General features: G+C 48.1%; 1 long non-coding RNA gene and 1 other non-coding gene across 2 annotated transcripts; both read right to left on the bottom strand.

The window, feature by feature from the left end:
• Positions 1 to 3,376: 3,376 nt before the first annotated feature.
• LOC128116107 (U1 spliceosomal RNA) lies at positions 3,377 to 3,542 on the bottom strand. The gene has a single exon (XR_008220369.1). It is a non-coding gene; the product is annotated as a U1 spliceosomal RNA (small nuclear RNA).
• A 19,941-nt stretch (positions 3,543 to 23,483) lies between these two features.
• On the bottom strand, positions 23,484 to 25,816 carry LOC128115143 (uncharacterized). Its single transcript, XR_008220023.1, has 2 exons — positions 25,699 to 25,816; positions 23,484 to 25,515 (listed from the first exon to the last, which is right to left on the bottom strand). It is a non-coding gene; the product is annotated as an uncharacterized LOC128115143 (long non-coding RNA).
• Positions 25,817 to 26,039: the final 223 nt, after the last annotated feature.

The following is a 26,039-nucleotide window of genomic DNA, read 5'->3' as shown; positions in this document are numbered from 1 at the left end:
TCCTGAGGAAAACACTCAGTTGCCCTCCTTATAAGCCCTCAGCACCCAAGTGCTCTTATTGCTAGGGCCTGAAACCAGGTAATGGCAGAGATATTTGATGACAATTAGCGACCAAGGTTACCCGACTCACGGTCCAGTGAGGTTCCTCCCTCTGACATCAGTCTATGGAGGGCAATAAGACTTCCTTAGCTCGTCTCCACAGATGCCATGTAGTCTCTCAGGGACAGCTTACCTACGCCACTTCCTTCCTGCTCCGCTCCTTCCTCCTCAGCTTCCCTGAACAGCCCTTGTAGCCTGCGTTACTGTGATTAGATGGCCTCTTGTGCTGACCTGCTTCAGGTTCAATGAGCTTATTCATGGAGCCTTCCCTTCTCTGAACTATATACGGCCCCCATATCAGTTTCCTGGCTCCTTTCTGGACTCCCGAGGTGAAGGGGAGAATTCAGAAAACGGACCTTGTGTGAAAGGCCTTTACAAAGCCCCTGCTTTAACTTTATCCTGGGAAGCCAGGCACACACCATGCCCTCTATTTTAGGAAAGGAGCCAATGTCCTTTCTGCTCATATCTTACCTTAGCGTCACCCTGCTCAATGCATACACCTCGCAAGTCTTTGAAGAAACCTTGCCATCGCCATTAAGAAGCTACGGAGCATCGTCGAAGACGCTCTGTTCAATTCCAGGTGGGGAGCGTGCTAACGACGCTACGCCATTCCTACACTCAGACCCAGAAACCGCCACGAGTGAAGCGGGGGGGGGGGGGGGGGGGGGGGGGGGGGGGGGGGCTAGGCTAGTTCCCGTTTCTAATTAATCTATTAGCGCCGCTCTTGCCTGACTCGATCGCTCTCCTCCACTCTCGTGGCACACACATATCAAGCGCTCCTCCATTAATCCGTGGCACTGGGAGTCTTCCTTTTATGCTTGCTCTTCCAGGTGTAATTTACTGTAATCACCACAGAAAATGAAAGCCATTTTCCAGAAGCCAGGGAGGAGGAGATACTCATTTGTATCCTTTTCAAGTCCTAGATGACTGCCTGGGTCCCCAGAGGTCAAATGACAGCATTGCTTGTCATTTTACTTCTATCACATGCCACCCTCTTTCAGCATCCTCGTGGCTGCCCAGGTAAAGAGAGCGTTTAATCCTAGCTCTCTTCCCGGGCTCCAGGATGACTGAAAATGCCCCCCCCCTTTTTTTTTTTTTTTTTGCCACAATCTGATAAGTAACAATGGACCACCAAAGTATTGAGTGTAGCAAATCCCCGAGATGGACAGTGGCATGGGGATCCGAGGGAACTGACGCTGTGGACAAACAGGTGTAGGCCTGGTACTCCAATCTGAATGTAAAATGTCCGCCCCAGGCTCAGGCGTTGGGACACTCACCTGGTCTTCAGCTGACTGTGCTTTGAGGGAAGGGTTTGGAACCTCTAGGAGATGGGATCTAGTGAAGGAAATGGGTGAAGGGAGGGCGGGCCTTGAGGTTTATAGTCGAGCCAGTTTCCAGCTCTCCTTACCAGTCAGCCTCCATATGAACAAGGAGCCCCATATATCTGTTGCATTATTGCCAGCCACTTCCAAGACCCATGCCTTCCCTGCCATGGGGAACTGTCCTTTCAAACCATGAGCCTAAATAAATCCTTCCTATGAAGTATTCAGTCGGTCACAGTGACATAATCGTAGCTCATCTGAGAAGTTCCGTCAGTAGAAGAGAGCATGTGAGGAAGTACAAAGATACCATGAAGCCCCAGGCTGTGTATGAAATTCTGGTCAGAGACCTGGGATCTCAAGGAATAAGAGGCCATGATCCCCAGCTTGACATCACTCAGACTTTCCAAACTGCTACTTCCTGAGAACCTAACTACAAGCACATGCAGGTCATGGCACACTGTTTCCCATAATATAGTCCTCTCAGGCAATACATCCCTGGGCAGTGGGATTGCCCATGATTCATAGCTTTCGAAACTAAAGCTCTGAGGGCAGCAGGTCCCTGGCCTTGGTGCAGGGCCACTCAGGAACAGGGAAAGGTTGAAGTGGGGATTCAGACATGCTGGATTCCAAAGCTGGTCTCAGGAGGCTGTTTCAGAGGCAACACAGTAAGGTCACAATAGTGTAGAGCTGATGACCTCTGGGGACACTCCCTGCCCTGAGATGCTGCAATATACAAGTCTGTATGGAGTTCAATGTCATCTTTGGCTATGTAGGCCTCTGTGGCTGTTTTTGAAGCATTTTCATGGGAAGTGTCTAACTGTCACCTGTTGAATAAGAAAGTCCTTCAGCAGCACTACCTTAGTCTGTCAACCCTCACAGAGTCCTGCCAGGTAGTTGAAATAGATACACTGGGCTCCAAGAGGCCAAGGGACTTAGCCAGGCCATGGCCAGGCACTGAACAAAAGCATTCCCATGAATGTGTACACCAGGAGAAACAGAACAGTTCTGAGGAAGTCCTCCAACTTTAGACAAAGATCTATGTTCTGACCCTGGCTCCAAACTACCTTCAATGGCACATCTGATTAGTTACTTAAGATCCACACTGGTACTTCTTCATCTGTTAAGGACAGGTAGTTCCAAAGGGCTGAAGAATTCAGACCCTTGACTGGCACTTGCTAAATGCTGCATGACGGTTAGTTGATGGGATTTATTTTTACCTGGGTTGAGTTATATACTCCAACGTTACCCTGGAGAGTGTGTAGGATGAGGCTTCCTGACTCCGGCTTGTTCAATAGGACTGACCATTATTTATCCAACTCTACTAGAGAAGGAACCAGCAAGCCGTATCCCCCTGACTCCCAGACATTCTCCAGGCTGGAGGAACAGTCCTCAGTGACTACAGGCTTTCATCTGGTTTCTATGGACCCTCCTTGAAGCTTGCCTGCCTGTCTGCAGAGAGAACTAAGAACCAGAGACTCCTTCATGCCAATATTCAAGAATCTTTGCTGTACATGTTAGGAGAGATGTTGTCATATCAGAAACTGAGTTACATCTAGGCCAGCCCCCCAAAAAATGAACTTAAAATAATATTTATGTGACAACTGTCTTGGTTAGGGTTTCTATTGCTGTAGTATGATACAAACACCAAAACCAAGTTGGAGAGGAAAGGGGTTTATTCAGCTTATACTTACACATCACAGTTCATTACCAAAAGGAAGTCAGGACAGGAACTTAAACAGGACAGGAACCTGGAGGCAGGAGCTGATGCAGAGGCCATGGAAGGGTGCTGCTTACTGGCTTGTTCTCATGGCTTGCTCAACCTGCTTCCTTGTAGTACTTGGGACCACCGAGCCCAGGGATGGCCCCACCCACAGTGGGCTGGGCCCTCCCCCATCAATCAATCAATCCATAAAATCCAGCTGTAAAGTATTTTCTTTCTTTCTTTTTTTTTCTTTTAGGGGAGAGCGCAAATGCAGTCCCCCACTACCACAAATTATACAGTCGAGTTTCCCTGCATTTGGGGAAATCGCAGGAGTCAGCACATCTGGAGTGCAATGGATAAGCCTTGCCCTTCAGAAAACCCCCTTCGTGATCATGGTATCTCCCCTGCCAGGTAAGTATGTAAAGTGTTTTCTTAATTGAAGTTTTCTCCTTTCAGAAAACTCTAGCTTGTATCAAGTTGACATAAGACTAGCCAGCACAACTGACCCCTTGTCAACTTGACACACAAACACATCACTATTAAGCCACAACCCTTCCTTTCGTATGTGTCCCCAAGAGCTCACATTAAAATCATAAATAACTTTAAAATTCCCACAGTCTTTACAAATGCAAACACATTAAAATTTCAGTCCCTTCAAAATAGCCAATCTCTTAAAATCTAAAGTCTTAAAATTCAAAGTTTCTTGGCTGTGGGCTCCAGTAAAATAAAAAATAAAGTACTTATTTACTTCAAGCGGGAAGAACCAGGGCACAATCACAATCTGAACAAAGCAAAATCACACCCTCAACAGTGTAAATAACAGAATGCCCAATGTCTGGGATCCACTCACGATTTTCAGGGCTCCTCACCAAAGGGCTTGGGTGACTTCTCCAGCTCTGCCCTCCACAGCACACACAGCTTGTCTTCTAGGCCTCCAGCTGGCTCCACTCCCCACTGCTGCTGTTCTTGGTGGTCATGCCATGGTACTGGCATCTCCAAAAGGCTGGTATCCTCTGCTGCAACTGGGCTGCACTTTCACCAATAGCCTCTCATAGGCTCTCTTCATGGTGCCAAGCCTCAACTTCTCTGCATGACCCCTCCAGTCCTGGGCCCACAAGCGGGACTGCCATTGAGGCTGTACCTTCACCAATGGCCTCTCACAAGCCAAGCCTCAGCTGCTCTCCATGATCCCTTCATGCCTTCAAAACCAGTACCACCTGGGTGACTCGTAGGCTACCAACCTTGGCTGCTTCTGAAACACAACTTTTGTGTGCTCTCAGGAAACGCTTCCCAGAATATTTCACCTCAGTGATGCTGGCCTCTTCTTAATCACCCACTAATTTCTCAGCTCCAGCCAACCAGCATTGAGTATCCCAGCAAAGCAAAGGTTTCACTTTAGATGTTCTGGTATCTTATTAATCACAGCAGACTCTTCAGCCTCCGCTAACCAGAACCACAGATTCTTCACACAAAAAAGCCTGATAGAGTCTTTGCTTCCATCTGAAATCCCACAAGCCAGGCCTCCATCATCTGCACTGCTCTCGACACTCAGTGACTTTTCTTGTCCTGGGTTCCAAAGTTCTTTCACAATCCTCCCCAAAACAACCTGGCCAGGTCTGTCACAGCAATACATCATTATCCTGGTACCAACTTGCCTTAGTTAGGGTTTCCATTGCTGTGATGAAACACCATGACCAAAACGCAAGTTGGAGAGGAAAGGGTTTATTTGGTTTACTCTTCCACATTGTAGTCTATCACTGAAGTAAGTCAGGACAGGAACTCAAGCAGGGCAGGAACCTGGAGGCAGCTACTTACTGGCTTGCTCCTCATGGCTTGCTCTGTCTACTTTCTTACAGAACCCAAGACCAGAAGCCCGGGGGGTGGAGGTGGGGCGGGTGGCACCACCCACAAAGCTGGGCTCTCCTGCATCGATCACTAATTAAGGAAATGCTCTAAAGCTGGGTCTTATGGAGGCATGTTCTAAATTGAGGTTCCCTCCTTTCAGATGACTCTAGCCTGTGTCAAGTTAACATAAAACTAGCCAAGACAACAGCTCATGCCTGTAATCCTAGCATTGGCAGGCCAAAGCAGCACGGTTGTAAGTTTAAGACCAACTACATAGCAAGACTGTGTGTCAAGAAATATACATGTTATCTGTGAGCTCTACTATGTGCTGGCATTTCACATTTCTTATTCAAGGGGTCATCAGAATGAAGAGGTGGGTACTGATGATGGGAGAGGGTAGACGAGTGTCTCTAGGACGCAAAGGTGGTAAGGGGAGGGAGCAGAATTGGAATCTAGGCCTAGTTACCTGCATTCACCCTTATCCATCTCCAGGCCTGCACCCAAGCATCAGTTTTAGCAAGATATTTATTCAGGCCTCTCCAGTCAGCTTTTGTTTCTGTTTTCTTGTAAAGAACTTCTAATCACATAAATGCCTGCGTGCTCTTGTGTGGTGCTGCTGTTGAGCCAAGACAAGTGTGCAGGTCAGAGCCTTGGCAAGAGCTGGTGACCCAGGAGAATGTGGAGGGCCACCCTCATTAGGCGTGGGGTTTCACATCAGCTCCACCTGGGCTGTGCCAACCTTCATCCTCAGTGTACAGCAAGGTCATCTTGGCCACAGCCTCAAACAGCTGCGCTCGGGAAAGGCATCGCCCAATCCTCCACCCCCACCCCCCATCCTAATGAGAACGAAAGCAAAGCTCAGACTGTAATCCACCGGCTGCAGAAGCCAATCATTCCTCCTCGTTACTGAGCGAAGAAATGCCTCTCAGGGCGCCTTTGGCTCCTTACAAACAAAATAAAACAAATCCTTCCTATGGATTTCATTTGCCATTTAATGCAACCTAATGATTTCCAATTGAAACCATATTCATGTTTGTATTGACTTATTAATAGCACATCCATTTTCCACACAATAAAGCCTGAACATGAACTGGTGACTTTGACCAAAATGCATTAGGTAGCATTAAAGATTAAATAAACACTGTTTCTATGAGTAATGTTTAATGCCCTCTATTTGTCAGTCTATTGAAAATTGATCTCTGGGTATTTTGAGCAGGGGTTCCACAGAGTGCATTTTGAACATATTATGAGTCATGACTATGTATTAGGACGTGGAATGTTTTCCAGGCCATCGGTAGAGCTCATTACAACTTTAGAATATTCTGGTTAATTTGCACAAATTGTTCCAATGTTGATGGCAAAAGCCAAATAGTAAAAGGGCAGAACTGAAACACATGTGTAATTAAACAGCAACTTAGAAATGGTTCCGCCGGGCACGAGAAACCAAGTCCTATATTCTCCCTCTGGGCCAGGGGCGCTATCTGCCCACATTGGTTCCTGCTCATCTTTGCTGCTGCTGTTTGAGTGGACTGAGCTCAGAAGTGGGTTCCCTTGCCACTGGAGAAGGGGTGAGGACTGTAGAGACCTTGTCTGCTTCTTGCAGTTCTCACCCTGCATCTACTCTGCAAGGGTAAAGACCGTGTTTTCTTCGATTTTGTATTTCCGAGGCTGAGAACAGATGATCTAACACCCGAGAGAAGTATACAGAGCCAGGCCCTGGCAAAGGCCTATAATCCCAACTCCGGGAGAGACTGAGAGAAGAGTGTCAAACGTTCTAGGCAACCCTAGACTACTGAGTGAGCTTGAGTCAGCCCGACACCTCAGTGAGGCCTTGTCGTAAAATAAAAGCTAAAAAGAAGGCTGGAACCATAGCTTAGGGGTAAAGCATTTGCCTAGCATGCTCGAAGCCGTGGGTTCAATCCCTCAAGTCTGCAGTAAGGAAGGCAGAAACTAGAAGTGATGGTAAAATACATGGAATCCCAGAACTTGGGAGGTAGAGACGGGAGAATCAGGAGTTCAAGGTCAGCCTGGGCTACACAAGACTGTCTCCAAAAAAAAGGGGGCAGCGGGGGTGGGGGATGGGACAGAAGGAACAGAAGGAAGACTTCAATAGACTGATTGTGACAGTTACAATAATTGCTACTTATTGAATTCCTTCCTGGGACAGTCAAGATGCTAGGTATGTGATACCCATTACCTCTAATTATCTCCCTAACCCCCAAAACACATTCTTCCCTGTGTGTACACCAGATGACTTGTCATAGTTGACGCTATTACTGAGACCATTATCAGAGGTGTTATGGTTTGAATATGAACTGTCCTCCCATAGACAGTGTGTATTAAATACTCGGTCTTCAGCTGGTGATGATATTTTGGAAAGATGTTGGAAAGCTTAGAAGGTGGGAGGTTCTACTGAAGAAAACAGGTCCCTACCTAGTGTCTAGGAAGTTTATACCAATTCTTCTTCTCTCAGCTTCCTGTCTGAATCAGGATGAAGAATTCCTCTGCCATAGGCTCCCACCACCATGATTCTTTTTGGCCACAGATGCTGTCTTAGTCAGGGTTTCTATTGCTGTGATGCAAAACCATGACCAAAAAGCAAGTTGGGGAGGAAAGGGTTTATTTGGCTTACACTTGAGCACTGCTGTTCATCACTGAAGGAAGTCAGGACAAGAACTAAATTAGCAGGGCAGGATCCTGGAGTCAGGAGCTGATGCAGAGGCCATGGAGGGGTGCTACTAGCTTGCTTCCCATGGCTTGCTCAGCCCACTTTCTTATAGAACCCAGGACCATTAGCCTACGAATTGCACCTACCATGGACTGGGCCCTCCCCTATGATCGCTGACTGAGAAGATGCCTTACAGCTGGATCTCATGGAGGCATTTCCTCAGCTGAGGCTCCTTCCTCTGATGACGCCAGCCTGTGTCAAGCGGACACACAAAATGAGCCAGTACAGGCCCCCAAACTACAGAGCTGAAGGATGGCTCAAACTCTCTGAAACTGTGAGCCCAAACCCAAATCTCCTCCTTTAAGTTGGAAATCCTCTTGTGCATTTTGGCCACAGCAACAAGAAAGATGACTAATACAAAGAGACACCATGCTTTTTCAATTTTTTTTTCATCTCCCCCATGAAATGGCTAGGGTGGGACAGTTATCGCATGCATTTTGCAAATGTGAGACTAGAACCCAGACAGGTGAAATCATCAGTTGTTTTCTCCCTTCCCTGTTTGTCTTCCTGCCTTTCCTGACTCCTTGTATGGATTATGTTCTCGGGTGACAAAATACCCTGACAGAAAACAACGTAAGAGAGAAAGGGTTTATTTTAAAGGTACACAGTCAGGAGACTGGCTGGTCACATTGTCTCTTCACAGGAAGCAGAGCGTGAACAGGAAGTGGGTCCAAACCATGAAACCTCAAAAGCCAGAAAGTGGTGGTTCACACCTTTAATCCCAGCACTTGGGAGGCAGAAGCAGACAGATCTCTGAGTTTGAGGCTAGCACGGTCTACAGAGTGAGTTCTAGGATAGCCAAGGCTATACAGAGAAACCCTGTCTTGAAAACAAAACAAAACAAAAACAAAAAAACTTCAAGTTCTGCTCCTAGTTCCACAACCTTTTCAAACCTGTCATCGACTGGGGACCAAGTGTTCAGACACATGCGCCTCAGAGGAAATTTCACATCACCTCACAGTATGCCTCTCCTTTCCCTTCCTCTTACATGACTTATCATCACTCCTTTCCACGTGCTTTACAAGCACCCCGAATACACCTCTCACGTTGTCTGTTTGATGTGAGAGGTCTTCATATCTCCAGGGGCCAGGCCAGGCAAACCTTGACACTTCTCACTGCAAAACAGTCCGACAGTCCCAGTCTGAGGAACTCCCAAGTATTGCAGCCTAGAGGGGTACTTGACCTGGGGAACAGAAGCAGGCTCTAGAGCAGTGATTCTCAACCTGTGGGCCTTGACCCCCTTGGGAGTCACATATCAGATATCCTGCATATCAGATATTTACATTAGATTCTTAACAGTAGCAAAACTACAGTTATGAAGTAGCAGTAGAATAATTTTATAATTGGGGGTCACCACAACATGAGGAAGTGTATTCAAGGGTCTTAGCATTAGAAAGTGCTGTGGGATATCTTTCTGTACACTGTGAATATGTGTTGCTATGATTGGTTATAAAGAAACTGCTCTGGCCTATGGCAAGTCAGGTTATAGCCAGGCAGGAAATCCAAGAGAGACAGAAAGAAGAAAGGTAGAGGCAGAGGAGACGCCAGCTTCCTCCGAAGGAGAAGCGAGATGCCAGCAGACAGGTAACGTCATGGCCATGTGGCGAAACACAGATGAATAGAAATGGGTTAATTTAACATGAAGAGCTAGCTAGCAAGAAGCTGCCATAGGCCATACAGTTTGTAAATACCATTAAGCCTTTAAGTGATTATTTCATAAGCAGCTGTGGGACCGCAGGGCCGGGAGGGACTGGAGAAACTTCCTGGCTACAAGGAAGGTTGAGAACCACTGCCCTAGAGGCTTCCAATTCCAGGCGATAAGAGAAAGGAAGAAAGAATGTGATGTCTTGAGCAAGGGACAGCCTTGAGAGGTGTAAGCAGGAGGAGTGAAACTGTCCGATGAACTTGAGCCTATGAAATGTTGCTAGCAGAAGTCACTTCAGCCTCGGTCTTTAAAAGCCATCAGCCATATGTGGGTAACATCTGGCTTCACCTCAGCATGCTGGATCCAGGAAGGCCTTTAGCCATGAGCTGTCCTAATTCATGAGGAAGTCAAGGCATTATTCCTCTCAGATGACTCTGCTAAGTGCTCCCTACTTCCTCGTGGCCAACCTCCCCTTAAAGATTTCTATTGCCAACATTTCTATTTCCTTCTGTCCTCCCTCTAGTCTAGACTAGAGGCAATGAGGATTGCTTCTCTCCCATGGAACTTCCAGTATAGTCTAGAACCACCCGTCCCAGAGGGCATGGCTTAGACAATGGGCAGGTTGTCAATTACAGTTGCACACAGACAATTCTATTAATGTTCCTCATAGCATCTGGCTAGAGAAACACACAGCAGCAAGCCAGCCCCAGAAAAGCCTGGTGCCTCACCTGTTTCCAGCCTCCTGGAAGGAGCTCAGCACCCCTCCAGAGCCAATGTTGGAATCCCCTCCAGAGGAACTAAAGGAAAAACAATGAAAAAACATTGCCACCATAACTGTTCAGGCTGCTGGCTGGTCTACTCAGAATGGGATGGTGCAAGCTTCCACAGGGGAGGTTCACATTGTTATCTGGATTTACAAGTCAAGAACCCGAGACAAATGACTGAGGGGCTCACAGTCACATAGTAGCTAAGAATCAGCACTAAGATTCGGACCCAAGTACAGCTGCTTCCCCTGCTTACGGATTCCTGATACCTATTTTCTGATGACATTGCTGGTGACTTTGTGCCATACCCTCTTCTCAGCTAACCTTTCCTGCCTGCAAATACTACAGACCCTACCCTCCACCTTCCAAACACTTACGGTCCAATCAGAATGATAATAGGGAGGAGGTGGCTCCCTCATTTAAGGCTTGCCATTCAAGTCTAGGACCAGATGTAAATCCTGTGTGATGTGGTATGCCTATGAATCTCAGTGTTCAAGAGACAGAGACAGGAGGGTTCCTTGGGAATCTCTGGCCAATCACTGTCACCAAATGGTATGTCCCCAGTAAAAGTGAGAAACGCTGCCTCAAAGAGCCAAGCATATGGCACCTGATGAAGCATACAGGAAGTTGACCTTTGGGTTACACACACACATACACACACACACACAGACACACACACATACACACACACACACAGACACACACACACACACACACACACACACACACACACACACACACACACACACACTGCACATGTGTAGACAAAACATACTGTAAAATGGTAACAGGGCCAGTGAGATGGCTCAGTGAGTCGAGGCATTTGCCACCAAGCTTTACTGCCTGAGTCTGATCTCTAGGACTCACATGGTAGAAAGAGAGAAGTGACTCCCACAGATTGTTTTCTGAAGTCCACATGCAAGCTTTGGGATGCACGCACATGCACACACACACATACACACACACACACTCATAAATATAATAAGAATGATAATAGTCATTTACTGAGTGGCCATTTGGGGCCAGACATTGCTTCACACATGGTTTTATTCTAGTTTCTTTGGAAGGTCCTTACCACCACCTTCATGTTAAAGATGAGGAAATAGACATGAAACTGTTGGGGTGAGCATGTCCTATGGTCCCATGGTACGTATATTAAAGGGCCAGCATTTGGAGCCAGGGCCATTTCGTTTCCCCCACAAAACAAGTTTGGGAGAGGAGGTGGGTGCTGCAGGTGTATGATCAAACCACCCCGGGTGGCCTGTGGGCAGTACAGGTTCTGCTCCTTAGGGAAGGAAGGTTGGGACGTTGAAGCTGGGTCTCAATTCTGAGGAATATTTCACAGACCTGGGGCCAAGGGACACCTAAGTCAGGTGAACGGTAGGAACCAAATGTGGCCAGGGAAGATTGGCTTGTTAGAAAACAGTTTACCCCATCATCTATCTGACTTAGGCAAAGAAGAAGCCTCGTAAGTGAGTGCCCACACACGGCTCATGCCTGCTGTCTGCAGGCATTATCTCGTCATGTTTTCACTCCCAGCCCTTGAGGATGGCTTCCTCCCCCCCACCCCACCCCACCCCACCCCACCCCCACTCTCTACACAGAACCTACAGGAACAAAGAATTACTCAGTTCACCCCATAACAGAGCAAGGCCTAGTTGCAGAACTCTGGGCTACCCTGGGTGTTCCCTCTGTCTTCCAAGCCACTGTGTGCAACAGAAAGAATTGTTTGCTTGGACAGAGGGCTCTTGACTCACTGAGCCTGAGGTGGCTGTCAATTCTACGTCTCCGTGCAGGTCTAGACACAGGGGCCGGCGCTCAGATCCCAGCCTGACTTTGTCCTTCTGTTCTTGAAGATTGACAGCATCTGTTTATGTTCTGGAAAGTCGGTCTTCCCCCCAGGCGTTCCTGTTGGATCGATAAATCTGTCCATGGGTGAAGGGCATAAGGCTGAAGGCTGGAGATCAGTACCCAAAAGGCTGAGAGTTCAAGAGAAGTGTGATCTGGCCACTACCCTCCCCGGCCATCCTCCTTTGTATCTGAATCTTAGGCTTTCCATGTCAAAATCCAGTTTGGGGTTTTTTGTTTGTCATTTTTTATTTATTTATTTTTTTGTATGTATAAATGTTCTACCTGCATGTCTGCCTGTGCACCACGTATGTATGCCTAGTGAAAGCAAAGGCCACAGCATGGTGTGGGGTCTCTGGAAACTGGAGTTACAGATGGTTGTGAGGTGCTAAGTAGATGCTAGAAATGGTATGCAGGTCCTCTATAATAATAAGTGCTCTTTTTTTTTTTTCTTTTTTTTTTTTTTGGTTTTTCGAGACAAGGTTTCTCTGTGTAGCTTTGGAGCCTTTCCTGAATCTTGCTCCGTAGACCAGGCTGGCCTTGAACTCACAGAGGTCCGCCTGGCTCTGCCTCCCGAGTGCTGGGATTAAAGGCGTGCGCCACCACTGCCCGGCATATAATAAGTGCTCTTAACTGCTAAGCTCCTGGTTTTGTTCATTTGTTTGTGTTTTTTGTCTTTTCGAGACAGGGTTTCTCTGTGTAGCTCTGACTGTCCTGGAACTCACGCTTTAGACCAGCCTGGCCTCGAACTCACAGAGATCCGCCTGCCTCTGCCTCCCAAGCTGGGATTAAAGGCGTGTGCCACCGCCGCCGCCTGGCTGTTCTATTTTTGTTTGTAAAAGGACGATGTCTTACTACAGCCTGTTATGACAGATTACAATAGGCTGGATGATTTGTGTGGCCAGCATTTCTCCCTCACATTTGTCAAATCTGAAAGTTGAAAATCAAGTGACAAGGAGGCCTGATGTGTAGCTGGCAGCTCCTCCATCCCACCTAGACTTTTGGTCCGAATGAACCTCTTCCACCTGAGCTCTCGAAGCTGCTTATAAAATACTCATTCCGAGGCTTATATTAATTACAAACTGGATGGCCTATGGCTCAGGCTTCTTGCGAGCTAGCTCTTACAACTTAACTCAACCCAGTCCTAGTAGTCCATGCTTTGCCACGTGGCTTCATGACATTACCTGTTCTCTCACATCTTGCTTCCGCTGGAGGCAGCTTACAGTGTCTGCCCCGACTCGGCCTTCCTTCTCTCTCTCTCTTAGATTTCCTGCCTGGCTCCATTCTGCCCTGCCATAGACCACTGCCGCTTTATTTATTAACCAATGGGAGCAACATGTATTCACAGCATACAGAAAGACATCCCACAGCTCTTCTTCCCCTTTCCTGTCTAACCAAAAAGGAAGGTTTTCATTTTCAAATAGTAAATTACATGTAACAAAACACTTATCAAGCAAGAATTACAGTTGCAATAGCTAGTCTATTTGCATTTAGCAAAATTTTTGTGATTCTGAGGTTTCCTATCTAATTTACCCATCATTATAACTATCCAGTCTTCAACTCCATCAAGACCTCAGAAGGATATAATATTACCTGAGTAAATTAAGTGACAAGGCGGTCTGATGTCTGGGAAAGGCCTAGCAAACAGAACTGGCCACACTCTCTGTCCTCTGCTAAGGACCAATCCGGGTCACCCACCAAAGGCCCAATCTGCAAACACATCCATACTGGGATTGGGGTTTCAGTAGATGCCTTTGAGGGACGGCAAGAGTTTAATCTACTGCGCAAAATAATAGCAAATGACATCCAAAATGTTTATAGGTCTCCAGTTGGGAGACATCATGACACCATCCTGCCCCTCCATCCCCAACCCTGGAAGAGAATAAGTCCCTAGTTTCCCCTAGTTTGTCCCTGAGCCAGCCACAGCCAGGTCCTCCATGTACCCCCTATCTCCAAAACCCTGCCTTCCCTCATTGAAAGCACGCTCGAGCGCATGAGCACACACACACACACACACACACACACACACACACACACACACACAAACACACACACACACACCAGCATGGAAGAAAACACTCTTCTGTGCACAGCAGCCCCCTCCCTCAGGCTTCCACTCCCAGGCACTGCTGTGTCTCTGTTCTCCCTCCTGGCCCCCACCCTCCCCACCCATGCAGTCCCGCAGGGAACCCTAAGCCTGACTCTGAAACTGGACTGGGCTTTGTTCCCTTTAGAGAATGCCAGAAATCTTCATGACTGCCTGGCTCCAGTCCCTCACATCACAGCCTCCCACCCCCTCCCCACAGAGGGAGAAGAACATCCATGGCTTGGGTCCCAACCAGCTTGGTCTCCTGGGCTCGCTCTCTCTCTCTCTCTCTCTCTCTCTCTCTCTCTCTCTCTCTCTCTCTCTCTCTCTCTCACACACACACACACACACACACACACACACACACACACACACTTTTCTAAACTAAGGGCTTGGTTTACATATTTCTAAGTCCCTTTCCAGTTCACAGACTGGAAACAGTGTTCACTGGCGGTGAGATGCCCTAGCTGGTGAGCACATCGGCTTTGAGAATGTGGCCTGACCGGTATTGTGGGAACACTTGGGCCTTCCAAGCCTCACAAGAAAGAAAATGCCTGGGTGAGATTTCCTCGAAGGCTCCTTGCCAAAGGGCTTCTTGGCCACAAGAATCAAGTCCCCAAGGGTCTCCACCAACCACCCACAACCACTTTATAAAAAAAAAAGTCCTTTAGAACTTCAAGCTGTAATAACACCTGATCAGAAGGGAGGAAGGTGGTTCCTCATGGAGAAATATCAAATTTTTCTTTTTCTTCCTTTTTTTCTTCTTACTTTCTTTCGTTTTTTAACAATCTCATTTCCTTGCTTTTGTGTTTCAGGCAAAGAAAGACTTAGCAGGGAACAAGCAAATTTTGGGGTTTTTTTGTTCTTGTTTTTCCTAAAAATTCAACTTCAAAGTCAGTTCAAAGGGATTTTCCCATAAATAAGTATGAATACTACATTCCCTGGATTGATTTTTCAGTTTATATACCAGCTGCAATATCTCCCCGTTCTACATGTGACGCCAGCTCACTTTGAATAGCAACAACCAACGTATATATAGATGTATGATGTTAGTACTTACACACACACACACACACACACACACACACACACACACACACACACACCCCCGACAGTTGGCTCACTTCCTCCCTAAACTATTACAGCATTCCGGAAGGATTTCAGTATTCCTGTGTGAAAACACACCTTTGCTTCCATCAGAAGTGACTGGCTGGCTCTATTCTGCAGGTGACCTTCTAGTGTGTGCATCGATGTCAAGTTATTTGTTTTCATTTCATCTCCTTTTTTTTTTTTTTTTTTTTTTTTTTTTTGGTTTTTCGAGACAGGGTTTCTCTGTGTAGCTTTGCGCCTTTCCTGGAACTCACTTTGGAGACCAGGCTGGCCTCGAACTCACAGAGATCCGCCTGGCTCTGCCTCCCGAGTGCTGGGATTAAAGGCGTGCGCCACCACCGCCCGGCTCATCTCCTTTTTACTAAAGGTGTTACTGTTTGCTTCTGACAATGTGGTCGCAGAGAGGACAAGTTCCACCTTCCAAAAGAGACATCCTTCCAATCTTAGTGACTTGGAGCTTTTAGAAAGAACCTAAGTATGAACAGAGGAGGAAACTGAGGCCCAGGAAGGGAACAACTTATCTGACCTCATCATGAGCAAACTAGCAAGAAAATTCTGATATCCTAGCTGCTGGTGGCAGGGGATTTGTGTTACAAAGGCCCTCTCAAATCTTAAATAAATAAATAGCACCGTCTTTCATGGGCCCATTTATCTAGTCCTTAAACAGATTTTTCTCTTTCTTCAGAGTGGTCTTGAGGCCTTTTTTCATTAATTTTTCTTTTCGTTTTTAAGATTTATTCCATTATTTTTAGTGTGTGTGTGTGTGTGTGTGTGTGTGTGTGTGTGTGTGTGTGTGTGTGTGTAGACACGTGCACGCGCGCTCACTCGCTCAAGCTATTCCCCTCTGGCTCTGGAGTTACAGGCAGTTATGAGGCACCAGATATGGGTGTTGGGAACCAAACTCAGGTCCTCTACAAAAGCCACACAAGCTTTCAACTGTGGAGCTATCTCTATAACCCCTGGGGGCCTTTGCCATGTTGTCTTTACCCCTTGTTTACAAACACTAACTGCTTTTACACAGAAGTCATCATTGTTTACTGTATAATACCAAAGATAACCCCATACTGACACTAGAGTTGCCCAACTATGGGGCTCTTAATCTGGGACATCTGGTATACCTCATACTTTGTCTTCAGAACTGTCCCTATGCCACTGATTGGCCATCTGGTCCTTCTAGCAAGACACTGCACAAAAACCAGTTCTGCACAAGCTGTCCATGATGATTTACGTCTGCAATGTCATCACTTAGGAGGTTAATATTAGACAATTGTGATCCAAGTCCAGCCTGGGCTATGGGGTGAAACCCTGTCTCAAAAAACAAAATAACAAGTAAACAAACAAACAAAACCCCCAAAACAAAGAAGATTTAAAAAAAAAATCTTACAGTGTTTTTCCTCATGTAAGACACCTTCCCTAAACATCTTTCCTCCCCAGTCAACAGTGTCATATAACCCACATCTCACCCCATCTCAGATAAACATAACCACAGCTGTGCTGCCATTTTACACAAGGCACTGTGAAGACGCAAGGCGGAAGGGAAGTCCTCAGTTAGAGGGCTATGAATATAGTGCTGAGGTAAGACAACCAGACACAGTAAAGGCACTGATGGAACTTACTTTGGCCAAAGAAGACATGAGGACTAGGCATGGTGAAGTAGGCAGCAGCTGGATGCAGATTCCAAGAAGCATTGTGACCCACGTTAAGTTTGGATAGTATCCTGTCAACTGGGGGGGTGGGGGGTGGGCAGGCCGCTATGGAAACATATGAAATAACAAGGCACATCATGAGACTGATTTTTAGAATGTTTAAAGTTATTAAAATAATAGGTAAAGCTGAGTGTGTCAGCACAGACCTATAACTTCTGTATGTGGGAAATAAGGATAACGTGAGTTCAAGGCCAACCTCAGCTACATAGTAAGAATATGTTCCAAGAAAGAAAAAGAAAGGAAGAGAAAAAGAAAAAAAGAGATAAAATGCAAATTTTGAGTATCTGAGACTAGAACTCAGTTTATACAGCACTATCGTGAATGAAGTCCTGGGCTTGATTCCCAGCACTGCATAAAACCAGATATGGAGAGCAGAGGCAGAAGGGTGAGAGTTCAAGGCCAGGCTCAGCTACAGAGTGCGTTTGATTCCAGCCTAGGCTAAATAAGACCCTGCCACAAATAATAATACTTTAAAAAGTACTATGTGTAGGTGTTAACAAATGAAATAATCCAGAGATGAATTAAGAAAAGGCAGTCTGTCTACCCATCAGTCCTCTCCTCTCTCACCCCAGGCAATTGCCATTGACATCCTCAACTGCCCTAGATTTCTATTGGGCTTGCTCTTTGATTTCAACATTTACAACACACACATATGTATGGGGATGCTTGGTTTGTGATAGAAAAAGGATCACGCTATACATTTCACTCAGTGTTTTGATTCATTTAACTCTACACAGCAGAATGGCATATCTAAATCACTGCTCTCCCTCTGTCTCTAGGGGGGATACATTTACATACATAATTATTTTATATAAGTTCGTCATGTCAAATACACTAGGTAATTATTACTAGCATTTTGTTTGAGAAAGGTATTTTGTAGCCCAGGCTGGCCTTGAACTCACCAGTCCTCCTGCCTCCATCCTCGAAAGTACTGGGATTATACGACAGAGCATTTTGCTTTGTTTTGTTTGCATGCTCAGTATTTTAGGGCTTCCCCTTTGGCATACAAAACAAGCCAGAGGAAAACGGAAGTTTGGAGATAAGAGACTGCTCTCAGGTTCCAGTCAAAAAGGCGGGCTAGCTTGGCTAGGGCAGCAGCGGAAGGGAAGAGAGGCTTGAAGTAGCCTTGAGTCCTCTGTTGAAGAGCTGGTTCTGAGTATTACACTTTCAAAGGGACACCCGACCATTTTGTGAGGCAAGGTGACCCAGGAAGGAGAGGAGGCTACCACAGGTGGGTTCTGTACTGTGGCTGGGTGGTCTTGGGCAAGTCGCTTAAACTCGCTGATTCTCAATTTCCTGTTTGCAAAATATGGTCATTTCTATCACGTAGAATCCCTGGGGCAGTTTTTCAAATGTCTGGCATGGATGGAACCTTCTCCTACACAGGCTTTATACAGGCTATTCAGAACCTTAGAACCCCCGCAAAGAAATATTCCCTTGTGTTTGCTGGGGCCTGAGGACCCTTCTCAAAACATAGGCACCTCCTAACTCCACAGTAGAAACCAGATTTGAGGTGCCAATGTGATAGGAGATGACACAGCCAAGGTCCACATTCTCTGTGACTTGCACGAGACTGGGCTGAGATCTTTTCCAATGGAGGACTAGCAGGTCACCCATCTCAGAGTCCGAAGGGGGAGATTGAGATTCAGTCAGGGGCAGTGTGTGGCCAAGAACAGGCTTAAATGTGGACAGAATGACCTCAGCATGGTGGGGTCCTCAGTGGGTCGCCAGCACTGGACCCTGCCAGGCGCCTGCCAGATGTGTATCACTGTGATCTTGTTGTCGCTTGCTCTCGGGTTTGCAGCCAACACCAATTTCTAAGGGAAAATCTTGGACAAGGTCAGGTAGCGTGAAGGTTTGCCATGCACACAGCCACAGACTCTAAGGAACTACAGTTCTCCTGCTGGGAAGAGCAGGCCTCAGAGTCCCCGAGGGTCCCAGGCTGGTGGAGTCACCAGGAGGACTGGACTGGAGGAAGAGAGACAATGAAGGTGAACTATAGCTCCAAGACTTTGAGACCTCAACAAGGAGTTAGGGGAGATTCCCAAGGACAGTTCTTAACCTCCTCAGGGTGTCCATGACTCTTTCTCTCATATGCACACACAGACACAGATGGAGATGTAAATAGATATACACAGAGAGAGAAATACACACACACACACACACACACACACACACACACACACACACATGCTCGTGCATAGATACAAGCACACTGACACACACACATAGAGATAGAAACACACACAAAGATACACATAGGAACAAGGGCACACCCAGATGGAGAAGCACATGGGAATACTCACACATCCACAGATGGAGACAGACGCACACAAGAACATTCCACACCAATGGAGCCGCGCACACAAGCACAGAGATTCATATGGACACCCAGACCCGTATCGGAGGCCTTCAAGGAGAAATTATGGGGAGAAGCTAGGGAGAAGGAGAGGCAGAGAAGACGTGAGGAGAGGGAGGGAGTGGAGGAGGAGAAAGGAGAGGGGGAAGTAGGGAAGAGAAGAACTCAGAGCTCAAAGGGGCCACACAGGACAGCCCACCCAGGTCTCCCAGGGCATAGCGGGTATGGATACAACCCTGCCCTCCCTCTGCTTGTTATTTCAAAGGACTACATCCTTCAGATCACTCCCACTTGGCAGTTCCTAATTTATGTCCGTGAAGGTGTTGGATAGGATAATTCCACCATGGGGACCAGAGGAGACCACTAGGGCTAAAATGACCCGGTGGGGTACAATGGGACCAAGTTGTAAAGCATGCCAGGGAGGGATAAGAACACTCCGGAGAGGGCCTCTCTGGGGCCCCTGAACCAAGTGCCTGTAACCCTGCCTGGAGGCTGGGAGTGCTGGCAGGCCTCGGCAGCAGCCGGCCAGCCTGATTTCCCTGGGCCGCAGACAGCCTGGCTCCAGGCCCACCTCCCGGTGCCCTGGGCCTGACATCTTCTGGGCAGAGCCACGGTGCCCCAGGAGCCATGTGGATGGTGTTAGTAAACACGCTTTCTTGCGCCCAGCCTGGCAAGGCCTGTGGGCAGCGGGAGGGCGTAGAGCTGGCAGCTCCCACGGCTGGGCAGGAGGATGGGAGGGCGGACAGGGCAGGCAGACGGGCGGGCAGGCCGCCCTGCACAGCCAAGCCAAGGCCCAGAATGGAGCAGCTGCTCCTGTCACCATGGAGACGGAACTGAACAATGAGCAGCCAGAAATGCAGCATGGCTGCCTGGCACTGTGGCCACACTCCCACCAGGCCCTCACACCTACACACAGGAGCTCATGCACTCACACTCGTGTATGCACGCACGCGTGCATGCATGGATGTGCACGTGGGTGCACACGCTCCACACAGAGTTGCAGGAAGGAGAAGGAAATGGAGACACAGGGTAAGGACAGAAGTGTCCACAGGGAAGGAAGGAGAGTGTGAGTTGGGGAGCTAAGGAGATCACAGCTTCAGGGTTGCAAAGTTGAGCAAAAAAAAAAAAAAAAATCTCACCCTTTGATTTTGGCTAAAAATACCTTTTAAAAAAAGCTTTGCAAAGGGTCATGTGGTGCCCTGGATTCTTGTGTAACAGGAGAGCTGAAGGGGTTCTAATTAGCAAAAGGCATCTTGAGTCAAACTATCTTTTCCTCAGACAGGAGTTGCTGAGAGAGCTCCGCGAAGCTGTTAGTCCCCGGAAACGAGGATACATTTTAAAAATGGGCCTAAATCCCATGAGATTCCTCTCTGTGAGACGATGCAGAAGGAGGCTGACCAGCTCAGCCATAGGCTGGAGATAAGCCTGAGAAAGACCCCTGTCCAAGCCCTTCAAGAAAGAGTAGGCAGTGGTAATCCAGAGTCCTTCCAGGGCGGGGAAGGTGGGTGGGCAGGCATCGGCTCGCCTTGCTCATGGATACTTTCCATGCACCTACTTTATGCAAGTTCTTCTTCCGAGGACTGGTGAAGTCCTGTCCCCAGGAACTTCCGGATCTCCAGTAAGTACTGGCTCCTGCCACTCAGAAGAGCAAGCAGAAGGTTATACCAACACTGGGGAAACAGAGGCAAGACGGTTGCCATGAGTTCAAGCACGGTTTGGGTTACAAAGTGAGACCTTGTCTCAAAAAGCATAAAAGAAGGCAAAGAAAGGAAAGAAGGGGAGAGGGGAGGGGGGAGGGGATAGGGAGGAGGGGAGGGGGAGGGGAGCAAGCAGACATGAATGAAGACTCCCTATTTCCACCAGCAGCATCTACAATGGGAACCAGGTCTCCTCTCCTCAGCACCTCTGTCCATGTTTCATCATCACCTTAACCTCCCAGCAGGCTACTTGATTTTCCTGGGCTTTGCCTGTTTCTCTTCTTCCTTCCAAGCAGGTGAGGGTCCCAGGAAGATGGGTATCCGGAAAGGATTCCTTCAGGGGAAAATGAAGAACACTCAGCAGTGGACCTGGGGCCGGTGGTGTCTACACCAACCTCCAGTTCAGAAAGAACGAACTCTCAGGAAGTCATGCTGCCACCAAGGTGGAAAACCCAGGACATCCACAGACGAGCGGTTCCTGGGCCTAGGGCAGAGGACAGGCAGACAGTGGGGATGTGAGGGACTGATCATTTTTCTGGGCAGAGAGTTTTAAAGGAGAATAGAAGCCGGGCGGTGGTGGCGCCCGCCTTTAATCCCAGCACTCGGGAGGCAGAGGCAGGCAGGTCTCTGTGAGTTCAAGGCCAGCCTGGTCTACAAGAGTGAGTTCCAGGACAGCCAGAGCTACACAGATAAACCTTGTCTCAGAAAGAGAGGGGGAGGGGGAGGGGCTGGAGAGATGGCTCAGCGGTTAAGAGCACTGGCAGTTCTAGAGGTCCTGAGTTCAATTCCCAGCAACCACATGGTTCACAACCATCTGTAATGAGATCTGGCATGCAGGCAGAACACTGTATACATAATAAATAAATCTTTAAAAAAGAGAGAGAGAATCGAGAGGGCACACAAAAGGAACGGAGCACACTGGGAACAAGGGAAGGCTTGGAAAGGAAGACTAGGTAGGAAAAGGAGCCTATGGCCATGAATCCAGAAAACTGATTGGGGATTAGCAGGTTCTAAGCATCCCCAGAGAGGAAGCACAGCACACAGCATGACCTGCCTCCCAGCATCCACTCCAAGAGGCATCATGACAGATGAACAGCAGGAGACATCAGAAACACAGTAGGCTGGAGCCAGGCCCCTTCCCCAACACCCTGCATCCCCTCCCCTGTCAGGATCCATCCGTTCTAGAAGATTCTCGAGCTCAGGGGAGCCATCTGCACTGGCCCAAACATGGCAAAGGAGGACTTAAAACGTGAAAGGAAGGATCAGTGAGAGAGACCTGCTCCCCCTCAGGAACTGCTTTAGTAGATGAAAAAAAAAAAAGTCAGACAATTTTTAATCATCACAAATTGTTTAAACTTCTGATCCCATCTCCTTTCGAAGCCTGGGCAGCCTCCACTCTGGCTGGGACTCAGCCTCTGCCCAAGCTTAGCCCAGCTGGGACACCTTGATCCACCTACCCCCAACACTCACAAACAATTCCTGGACCCTTCTTTAGGTCCTCCCAGGGTCTCTGTAAGGCCAGGCCAGCAGGACCCTGCTTATCTAAGGAGATCTGACAAGCAGCCCTGGGGGTATGGCTGCTAGCTAAACATATGGTACATCGTAAATAGGACTTCCTTTTAGGAAATGAGCTGCTGTAATTAAATCCCCATTCATTTTTTTTGTAACATACACACAGAGACAAATAGATCTTTATCCTTTGGAGGCTCCGAAGAGAAAAGGCTTGTGGGGCGCTGAGATTCTCAAGTGTGACTTTTATAAAAGACTGCCTAGAGCCAGGTGGGATAAGCAGTCCAATCCCTTTCTTTTTTTTCTTTTCTTTTCTTTTTTTGAGAGAGAGAGACAGACAGACAGACAGACATCATTTCTCTCTGTAAGCCTGGCTGTCCTAGAACTCACTTTGTAGACCAGGTTGGCCTCGAACTCACAGAGATCTGCCTGTCTCTGCCTCCCAAGTCCTGGGGTCAAAGGCGTGCGCCACCACTGGCCAGCTAGAAGTCCAAATTCTTAAGCCAGACCTAGTGGGTGAGTGGGTGAGTGGATCTGGGTGAGTGAGTGGGTGAAGGAGCAGCTCTTCCCCAAGAGGAAATGGAGACGCAATCAAAGAGGAAAGCTCGTATTGGCCTTGGCTTTGGGCCAAGGAAGGAATTGATTCTTCCCACTCCACATCAACAGTGCAAACTCCAGGGTATCACGAACATTAGACGTTATTTCCACTAGGATAAAGTGGACTGGGGTCAACCCCAGTGAATCCCCGCTGTGAGCTGGATACTAGGCTAGGCGCTATACTGGGACACCGGAGTGGGCAGAATCTGAGGAATGCCTGGTCGTGAACGCTGAGCAGCTAGCTGGGGCCCATGGCTGTATTGCCACATGGGGGTGTGGGGAGGGCGTCTGGGACTGCCAGGACCATTAAGCTTGAGGAAGCAGTGGGTGATCCTGATGTGACTGTAGTAGGAGTTCATTCCGAGGAGAAGGAATGGTGTCGGATGCCGAAGGAAGCTGGGTGCTGAGGTTCAGCTGGGATCAGGCACCAGAGACCCGGATGCAGAAAACAGGCGTGACTCTCGTCTTTGGTAATCGGCAAGACCCAGTCTATGAACGTTTATTGCATAAAACCATTAAGCAGCTGCCATCACCAGATGACCACAGAGGCAAGACAAAAAAATCAGGCAACTCGAAGTTCAATCCAGCTGAACAGAATGTCGTAGGCACTGGGTTAAGTACAATGTGGGTCTTGGAGGTAAGGAGATTTGCAAACCCTCCAGACTACAACTACCAGGGGCCCTTTTTTCCCTAGTCACCCTTAAAATCAGTGGGAAGGGAATACAAATGTTGGGAGGTGGGCTAGGTTCCCTCCTAATTCAGATCTCTATCAACACAGAACACACTGTCCACAGTCCCTCGCCACGCCCCCGACAAACATATACACTGTCCACAGTCCTCCCCCCCCCCCCACATACACAGTAGCTCCCCACACAGACACACACTCCAGCTTGGGTTGGTTTTTACCCCCAAGAAGGTAAAAACCCAAATACCAAGGCCTCATACATGATAGAAAGGGATGGGGCTGTGGAGATGGTTCAGTGGTAAGAGTTCAAATCTCCATTCATAAAAAGCTGGATGTGACCTCGAACATACTTACAGGTCCCAGGCTATAGAGGGCAGAAAGGAAAGGATGGCTGGGGTTTGTTGATCGGTGTCCAGGCTAGCTCCAAGTTGAGAAAGAACAAAGGAAAAAGATAAAGGGAAAGAGAGAAAAGCACCCGACCTCTCCTGGCCTCCAAACGCGTGTGCATGGTATGAGCACCTGAACAAGAACACTCGCACACCATCTGTAACAGGGCGAGACGGTGCAGAGGTTCCTCCATCTTGGATTCTTGCTGAGGCCATTTCAGGTTTAATTAGAATTTCATCCTCTTGATGGTGCATCCCGTGGAAAATTACCCAACTCTATTTTAGGAACCTGAAGTCAGGACACCCCAGGTAACTTACCTTACCTTCTATTAAGTTGCCTGTTTCTACAAACCTACCCCTGGAGCTACCAAATGACATACCAGGATGTGGGTTTTCCCTTTTCAAACCCCTTACCCATGCCGGGTGGTGATGGCACATACCTTTAATCTCAGCACTCAGGAGGCAGAGGCAGGTGGGTCTCTGTGAGTTTGAAGTCAGCCTGGTCTACAGAGTGAAATCTAGGACAGCCAGGGCTGTTCTATAGAGAAACTCTGTCTCAAAACAAAACCAAAAAACCTTTACCCCCAACACTCAATATATGCTTGGGTCAGGAATACCTGAGTGTAGCCCCAGCCAGCTGGAATAAAGACTTTCCCTTGGCTATAAACTGTCTGAATGGTCATTTCTGGTAGGCCCCATAACACACGCACATGCAAAACAGACAGACAGACAGACAGACAGATACACACACACACACACACACACACACACACACACACACACACACACACACACAGAGCGAAAGGCCATTGGGAAAGGACACCAGACTGCTAATTGGACTAATATGTCCCCTTATGGGGACCAATGAAAGTCATTCTGGTACAAGACCTCTGACTGGGCCATATTAAAGTCCTGACTCCAAAGCCTTTTCACCCTGCATCTTTACTAAAATGGCTCGCCTTCCCATGCTCTCATTTCTCTTGTCTCTGCAACAGGAGCAATGGCAAGTCAGAGACCACCCCCCGCCCCATGTCTGTCTTAATGATCACGTGAACAGAAAGTCTGCAAAGCACTGAACACAGAGAAGGTCTCTGTCTCTGCTTACGGAAGCCTCCCAGAATCAGACAATCGAAAGACCTGAAGCACAAGGTCCATCCCAGCCTGAAATCCCACACCCTCCATTCCACCACACACCCAAGGAGTCTTCCCCTGAGTTTCCCGGGTCTCGGGGAGGGGACAGCCGAGCACCATAGCTGTGACTTTCCCTCCACACCCTGTCCAAGTTCTCTCAGCGCTCCCTATATCCCGCCATCACATCACACACGTCCAGGATGGCCACACGGGACGAAACCCACTCTCCACACCGTCATCAACAGCCCTGTGGTTCTCCCGGCACTGGGGATCTGGGAACCTGGGGACCTGATGTACTGAAGAGGAAGGAAGGAAAGGCCACAGTCACAGCTCTCATTTCTCACAGTTTCTCCACTCGCCTCCTCCCAAGGCTGGCTCGCTCCGGCGTCTTCTGTCCCCTCATCTAAAGAAGGAAGCAGAGGCCTGGGGCTTTGCCCAAAGTGGCAGACAGCTGCTCACAGGCTGTCTTGCTCCCTAACCTCATCATCTGCAGGTACAGCCTCACAGTTCACAAAGGGCGTGAAGAGTAGACTCAGTGGACCCATTTTATAGAGGACAAGCCAAGGCACAGATGAATTCTGCACATCAGAAACACATTGCCAGTGCGTGGCAGCGTGGTACGTGACAGCGTCATACGTGACAGTGTCGTGCGTGACAGCGTCGTGCGTGGCAGCGTCGCGCTCCATATTCTCCCCATTTCAAGTCTGAACAGTTGCTCTTATATTCACTCCGTTCTCCCTGTCACCTCTGAGAAGGTCACTGTCCCTGATGCTGCCTTTTGAGTAATATCTCGGTTCCAGTATCTACCTACCCACGGACA

The sequence above is a fragment of the Peromyscus californicus genome, unplaced genomic scaffold (assembly GCF_007827085.1).
Source record: "Peromyscus californicus insignis strain IS unplaced genomic scaffold, ASM782708v3 Scaffold_1__1_contigs__length_55948999, whole genome shotgun sequence".
Classification (NCBI taxonomy): domain Eukaryota; kingdom Metazoa; phylum Chordata; class Mammalia; order Rodentia; family Cricetidae; genus Peromyscus; species Peromyscus californicus.
The sequence above is the reverse complement of the archived record's forward strand: the minus strand, read 5'-3'. Positions and strand labels throughout refer to the sequence as shown.